Here is an 8724-nt window from a genome sequence, read left to right as displayed (position 1 = left end):
TTTCAATTGATCCATTGTCATGAACTTGGTGTACAATGAATGATCCAGACCATCGTGATTTTAACTTGCCTGGATATAACTTGAGTCGTGAATTAAAGAAAAGTACTCATCGGCCAAAATAAAATTGCCTCGATAGTATTTTTCTGTCATGCCTTCATTTTGTTTTCTCCTTGTATAGTCGGAATTCTCGTATGTGTGTGCTCTGAATTCATCCATATCGTTCAGTTCCAAGAGTCTTCTTTCTCCAGCAAGCAGAGCGTCCATGTTTAGCTTCTTCATGGCCTAGTTGGTTTTATTTTCGAGCTCAACCGCAAATGACATTCCTTTCCATAGACGAGTTTGAATGGTGACATTCCCAACGGTGTCTTGAATGCTATACGATAAGCCCATAGTGCTTCATCTATCTTCGGTGACAGTCCTTTCGATTTAGATTGACACTTTCTTAAAGATCTATTTTATTTCCCGATTAGACACTTCAGATTGTCCATTCGTTTATGGGTGATACGCCATAGCAATCCTATGTCGTACTCTATATCGCTTCAGTGCCTTGGTAATCAGTCTATTATCAAAATGAGTGCCTTCATCGATGATGATAGCTCGTGGTGTTCCAAATCGGGTAAATATATTTTTATGCAGAATTTTAACACCGTTTTGGAATCATTCTTTGTTGTAGCAATGGCTTCAACCCATTTTTATACATAATCTACTACCAAGAGGATGTACACATCTCCGAAAGATATGGGAAAAGGTCCTATAAAGTCTATCCCCCATACATCGAAGAGTTCAATTTCTAGAATATTTTACCATGGCATTTCGTGCCTTTTTTATATGTTTCCTGTTCGTTGGCATCTATCACATGTCTTAGAGAATTCATACGTATCCTTGAACAGGGTTGGCCAATAAAATCCAGATTGGAGCACCTTTGCTAATGTCCTCATTCCACCGAAATGTCCTCCATATGGTGACGAATGGCACTGTAGAATATCTTTCTACTCTTATTCTGGAAAGCATCTTCGAATTATTTGGCCTCCACATTTCTTTAATAGAAACGGTTCATCCCAGTAGTAATGTCGCACATCATGTCGAAACTTCTTTCTGCCCTGGCTAGATAAATCAGAATGAACAATACCACTAACAAGAAAGTCAAAAATGGAAGCATACCACAACACAGTTGTGACAAATAATATTTTCTCATCAGGGAAATCCTCTCTAATTTCTATTGTGTCAACACAATCAGGTTTTTTATCTAACCTAGACAAATGGTCTGGAACTTGATTCTATATACATTTTCTATCCTTAATCTCTAAATCGAACTCTTGTAGTAATAATATCCATCGAATTAGTCTAGGCTTCGCATCTTTTTTGTTAATCAGATATTTAATGGCTAAGTGATCTGTATACAGAATTACCTTAGTGCCTATTAGGTATTGCCTAAACTTATCGAATGCAAATACTACTGCTAAGAGTTCATTTTCAGTGGTGGTATAGTTAACTTGCGCATCATTAAGAGTACGGCTTCAATAGTATATGACATGAAAGATTTTACTTTTTTGTTGCCCTAACACTACTCCGACTGTATAGTCATTGGCATCGCACATGAGTTCAAATGGTTCTTTCCAATCTGGCGGGACAACGATTGGTGCTGTTGAGAGCTTTTTCTTCAAATTTGTGATGGCATTCAAACAGTCATTAGTAAATTCAAATGGATGATTTCGTTGAAGCAAAAGACATAAGAGTTTAGAGATTTGAGAAAAATATTTTATGAACTACCTGTAGAAGCCTGCATGTCCAAGGAAGCTTCATACACCTCGCACACTGGTGGTGGAGGTAGGTTTGCAATTATGTCCACCTTGTCTTTATCTACTTCAATGCCTTGACATTAAATTTTGTGACCCAACAGTATTACTTCGGTTACCATAAAATGGCATTTCTCCCAATTTAGTACTAGGTTGGCTTATTCACATCATTTCAGTACCTTAGATAAATTGCATAGGCATCGTTCAAAATCATCACCCGAGACGGAGAAATCATCCATAAATATTTCCTTGCATTCTTCCACCATATCTGAAAATATTGCCATCATGCATCTTTGGAATGTAGCTGGAGCGTTACACAATCCAAACAACATTCTTCTAAATGCATAGGTGCCATATGGGCATGTGAACGTTGTTTTCTCTTGATCCTTCGGTACTATGGCTATTTGGTTATACCCTGAATATCCATCAAGAAAGTAGTAAAATGCCTTTCCTGCCAACCTATCAAGCATTTGGTCGATGAAAGGAAGGGGGAAATGGTATTTCTTTGTGTCTTTGTTGAGCTTTCTATAATCCATGCATATGCGCCAACCTGTGACGTTCTTGTGGTGAGGAGTTCGTCATGTTCGCTTTTAATCACGGTCACACCACCCTTATTTGGCACACACTGCACTGGGCTAACCCATGAACTATCGAATATAGGATATATTACTCCCGTGTCCAACCATTTTATGATTTCCTTCATAACTACCTTCTTCATGATTGGACTGAGCCTTCTTTGAGGTACCACCGAGGTGTTATGGCTATCTTCAAGGTTGATTTTGTGCATGCATATAGTCGGACTTTATTCCCTTCAAGTCTGTCATTGTCCATCTGAGAGCTTTTCTGTGCTGTGACAAAATATTCAACAAACTATTCTCTTATTCGGAGGTTAGGTTGGCAGAAATTATCACTGGTAGAGTTTCATCAACTCCTAGATAAGCATATTTCAAATGTGATGGAAAAGGTTTAAGTTCCAGTTTTGGTTCTTCTTGCAAGGATGACTCTTGAGACTTTACTTCATCATATTCTAAGGGTTCAAATTTCATACCTGATATGTTATGAAGAAGTTTCGGTTCATCCTTTGTCTCTCTTTCGTATCATGCATTGGTGTCAATTACAGGGCGTTCATTGTTCAGATTTTTGTTGTCCGGATAATGAATTTTTGAATCCTCTTCTGAGTTTAGTTCACTTGGTCCAAATGTATCTTGTTCGCAGTAGGGTCGTGATACAAAGCGATGTATTCATCTAGTCGTAGAGATTCACCTTGTCCGAGTATTATCTTCTCCTCGACTTCTCTAATGCATTGGCATTCTTTTGAATCATCCACATATTTCATGGAGTTGAATATATTGATGGTGACACTTTGCTCTCCTACTCGCATTGTGAACTCTTCCTTTTCGCAATCTATAAGGATTCTCCCAGTGGATAAGAATAGTCGTCCCAGGATAATAGGGGCATTTTCATTGGCTTCGCAATCTAGGATAAGGAAATCAACTGGAAAGATGAATTTATCCACCTTTACGATGACATCCTCTATTCTGCCCTCTGGCCGCATATATGACCGATCAACTAGCTGTAAGATGATTGAGGTTGGGCAGGCGTGATACACGTCTATTTTCATAAATATGGACTTTGGTATCAAGTTCACACTTGATCCCAAATCAACAAGAGCTCGTCCTTTAAAGTTACTACCAATTGAGCATGGTATTATAAAGCTGCAGGGTCTTTTTGCTTTGGTGGGAATTTGCTCACTGTTGAATAGATTTCTGTTGCCGTGGAAACGCGTTCTACCTTCCTTTTCTTCCTAACAATGTTTTTAAGAAACTTAGCATAGGAAGACATTTGTTTGATGCCTTAAGTAAAGGCACATTAATACACAACTGATCCAGAACATGTACAAATATTTTGAACTGGATGTCATCATCGTGCTTCTTCAACCGTTGAGGGAAAGGTGGTGGAGGTCTCACATTGCCTGCTGTTGTTGCTGAAGAATTTTTGGCCTCGGCCATGAATTTCTCATTGTTTGATCAAAGTATTTATGTACCTTCAATTGTTTCCTTCTCTTTAGGTGTTTTCTCGTTCAACATTTTCAGCTCGATCCTCAGGTTGTGTTATGTCATGGCGAAAACTGTTTGAGTTTTCTCCCCCAAACTTTTCATCTTGGTTGATCTGTTTTCCACTCCTTAGTGTAAGCACATTGCATTGTTATTTCCCATGATGCTTGGTGATCTCCGTATCACTAGGAAGATTTCCTTGTGGACGAGAGTGTAATGACGTAACAATTTGTCCCACTTGATTCTCCAATGCTTTAGGGATGAATTATGGCTTTGCAAAAGTGTTGCTTGTCTTTGTAACAAATTTCCTTGATTTTTAATTGTTGCAGAATGTTTGTGCATCAAGGATTTTTTGAAAGCCATGAAATCTTTTGTCGAAGCCATAAATTACTGTAATGATAATTCCAAGAAATTAGTATTGGAATTAGTATTAGAGGAAGAAGCTATACCTTTATTGTTTTGCCAGGACTGCTGATAATGCTGATTCTGGAAATGTTGATGTTCATAATTATTTTTCTATGGCCTGTAATTTGCTGCTTGATTCTTGTTGTTTCCTTAATTACTCCATGAGAAATTTGGGTGTTGTCTTCAACCAAGATTGTATGTGTTCGAATATGGGTTGTTGTTACTCCCACTGTAATTACCCACGAAATTGGCTGACTCGTGGTTTTTTGGGTATTCACTCTCATGATGTTGTCGTGACAAAATAAACATGAGTTATTGGCCACCTTGACTTCTCTTACCTCATTAGAACGTTGCAAATTTTTCAACATGTTGGTTATGGTAGACAATTGAGCGGCTACCGAATCCTTACCTCTAATTTATATGCTCTAGATGTTTTTCTGCCGGTTCCCAATCTTGTATTTGGAAATTGATAATCATTATTTGCTATCCTGTCGAGGATGTCAAACGCTACCTCGGGTGATTTGTCTAGTAAGGTGCCATTTACTAAGGCATCTAGCATCATTCGAGTTGGTGCATTGACTCCATTTTAAACATTACCACTTTCGTCCAGTCATGAAAGCCATGGTTAACACACTTGCGAAGCAGCTTTTGTACTTATCCCAACATTCGTACATTGATTCATCATCTCCTTGGCGAAAACTATCAATGTCATTGCGAAGCTGTGTGTTCATATTTGGCGGATTATATCGCAGTAAGAAACTCTTGCATAAATCTTCCCATGACTCCATTGAGCCGGAATGAACTCCGCTGAGCCAGGGTCTTGCTCTATCACGTAGGGAATAAGGGAAATTTTTTAGTTTTAGCACATCTTCATGTACTCCTTGTTGCCGAAACGAGTAACATACTTCAAAGAAAACACGAACATGCTGTCTAGCATCCTCATTGGGTGGACCACCAAATTGTCTGATAGAGTTTAACATGTTAAACATCACCGGTTTAAGTTCAAAGTGAGTGGCTTGTATCTAAGGTGCCACTATGCCTGGATTGAGATCATCGAGAATCGGATTCAAATTATCTCGTATTGCTCTTGGCCTTGCAACTTGAAGATTGATAGATGCATCAGGTCCTAAATCTCCATGTTGTAATGTATTTTAGGTTGATTTGATTGTTCTCTGGTTCTTTGGCGCGCAACCTTTGTCTGAGTGTTTGCTTAATTTCAGAGTCGAATGGTTCCAAAGGCATACCAAAAGATCTCAGGGTCATGGAATAATAAAAACCTACAAAAGAAAATAGTAAACTATGTTAGACTAAATAAAATGTGACAGAGATAACTTGTTATGGCTAAAAATTTCGTCAGTTGCCAATCCTCGGCAACGGCGCCAAAAATTTGATCGCTTGTAAATGTATATGTTAAGGCAAGCAAATCTGTGCAAGTATACACAATCGATTCAAGTAATATAGGGTAAGTGAGTATCGACTCCACAGGGATTGGTCGAGAAATATGTTTTCACCATAACTAGAACTAATGTGACAAACTAAGTCCTACTAAGTTGTCAACTTAGGAACTAATATTAATAAAACAAGAAGCTGATTTAATGAGTGCAGGAAAGTTTGGTCGAGACAAAATAAATAAAACAAGATAAATGTTGATTTAAATCGAATGCAAACGACCTCACATATTTAGACATATCACAGAGCACTGATGCTAAACCCTTGCATTGTCAACAATTATTTCTAAGTCTAGAATGAATTATTATGACTCGCTAAAGCTGCCTGACAGGATTACTAGGTATTCTTAGACGATTGCTATGGCAATACTCCTCAACGTTAACTACAATCCATTGTTGTTGCAATACCTCTCAGCGTAAACTATAAGCATTGTCTATTCTACTCTAGCGTTTATCCCTTTTAGTCGATTGAAACCGCTCTATATCTCTAAGGTAGACAAGTTAGAACTTCACCATCCCGTATTCATTCTATTACTTACGTCGAGCTCTCTCAATTCTCTCGAATATAAGAATCAATATCTAGACAAAAGGCTATCCCTCGATGCGCTTACAGTGCCCAGACCTATTTTACCAAAACCCCAAGCGATCTCTCGATGCTCTTACAGTGTTAAGGCAAAATATTTAAACAGTAAGCAAAAGAGTCATAAGCAAAACATAATTCATCATTCATAAAACATAAAAATATTGTTCAGGAAACACAAAGTTTAACACCAAGTAAGACATTCATGGTGCTATCAAAGATCTTCAAAATTTAACGTTTAGTATAACCCCAAATAGATAAAGAGTTAAAAACAAAGGAAGAACGACTCCCAAAATCAGGGGCTCTATTGCGATGATTCTGATCAGCACTATGCCTGTCTTGGCGATCACCCTCTCTTGAGGCCTGATCACCTCTCTGCTAACATCTGGCTATGGAGGACACCAAGGAAGGTTGGTGGGTAGACGGTGAAGAAGCACTGCAGCTGCTTGCTCACGCCTTGGGTAAAGTTCTTATCTTCTTCCTTGCCTTCGTCTTTGGCAGCCACGGCTGGTTATTTATAAGGAAAAATCTCTTATGACTTTACATGCTTTTTTGGAGTTTCCTTAAATAACCTTTGTCAAATAAATGTCCAGAATTAAAAAGCAAAGGCGGCTGTCATAATAACTAAGGCTTCCTTACACGTGAAGTAGGTCATCCAACTGGCTTGTGACATGGGCAGTTTCGTCATACCTGCTTCAGACTCCCTCAGATAAACCTTGCCTCGAGATAAATCTTCTCCTCACGTTCTCATCTGTTTAGTTGGCCTTTGCAAATTTATGTTGTCACAACTGAAATGTTCTTCCCCTGTAAGTTTCCTGCACAGACATAATCCATACGATCCTTTCTCCTCAACAGCATTAGTCAAACCAAATAAATTTGCCTAAGAAAAATTTATCCACCACAAGCTAATGTAACCTATATGCAACTAAAATGATATTCATACTTTGTTTAGACGAACAATAACTTAAGTAAAAAGACTAGAAATTAAGTCTTTTTATGGAGTTATCACAAATATACTTACCTTGTATAAAAATAGCATGTTGGTTCGGTTTGGAAATGTTAGCATAAAACTCTTTCACTAATGATGCATTCACTGAACTAGGGTGCCTTGCAAACTTGTGCCATTTGTGTGGAACAACTATATCCATCACGTCTGGCTTAAAATCGGCATCCACTTCATCGGTAAAAATGAAACCCAATTCAAAGAAAAGCTTCCTATTTTTGACGTTTTGAAACCTTGCTTTTGGTTCATCATTTTTGAACTGTTAAACAATAGGAGCTTCGATTCGGTGGGTCTCGTACGTACCATTTTTTCTTAAAGTTTTGAAGAAAGAAAATTTGAAAAAACGTGAGCATTGTTTGCTTTGAAAACTTGAGGAATTTTAGTTATGGGGAAAATAAAGGAAGAAGAAGAAGAGCGTAAAGATAAAAGGAAAAAGTAAAAACAAGTGATTGGATGGTAGAAAGAAATGAGTGAATGGGGTAAATGGGTAGATGGGAAAATAAAAAGTAAAATGTAAAAATAATGATGATTGGACAAAACATTGGAGAGAGAAAAGTTAAAATAAGAAATAAAATAAAAGAAAAAGGAATAAATCAAAAAGAATATTTTCCCCAATTGATTGATTTATCCCTTCCTCCCTTGGTAACCGCTCATTGCACGACTGCAGTACTATGGTCCCTTACAAAACAAATTAAAATTATCTACAAAATTAAATAAAAATAAAAATAAAGGAAAAATAAAATTATTATTTATGCACAGTCAACGGAACTCAATGCTGTGGCATCTAAATTTGGTTCTCAGTTAGGCACACTTCAGCATCGTGCAGATACAACACTGCCTTGTTGTGCGGTGGTGGAACTCCATTATAAGCTTTCAGATGCTGGCCATTGACTTTGAAAATCATCTCATTGTCTATATTCTTGATGTCTAGGACACCATGGGGATAAACATAATGCACCTCAAATGGCCCTGACCATCGAGATTTTAGCTTCCCAGGAAAAAGTTTGAGCATGGAATTATAAAGCAATACTTGTTGGCCAATATGAAAATATCGTGGCATCAGTTTTTGTCATGCCACTTCTTCTTTTTTTCTTGTATATTCGTGCATTTTCATATGCTTGTGCTCTAAACTCTTCCATTTCATTAAGCTCTAGTAATTTGTACTCCCCAGCTAACTGAACATCTAAATTCAATTCCTTTATGGCCCAGTACGCCTTATGCTCAAATTCAACCAGGAGATTACAAGCCTTCCCACACACCAACTTGAATGGTGACATGCCCAAAAGAGTTTTGAACGTTGTTCTATACTCCCAAAGTGCTTCATCTAACTTTGGTGACCAATCCTTTCGCATTGGGTTCACCATTTTTTCTAAATTCTGCTTGATCTCTCGATTGTATATCTCTTCTTGGCCATTTTTCTTAGATGATATGCCCTGAC

Source organism: Hibiscus syriacus, unplaced genomic scaffold, assembly GCF_006381635.1.
Source record: "Hibiscus syriacus cultivar Baekdansim isolate YM2019G1 unplaced genomic scaffold, ASM638163v2 tig00111338_pilon, whole genome shotgun sequence".
In the NCBI taxonomy this organism is placed as follows: domain Eukaryota; kingdom Viridiplantae; phylum Streptophyta; class Magnoliopsida; order Malvales; family Malvaceae; genus Hibiscus; species Hibiscus syriacus.
The sequence above is the reverse complement of the archived record's forward strand: the minus strand, read 5'-3'. Positions refer to the sequence as shown.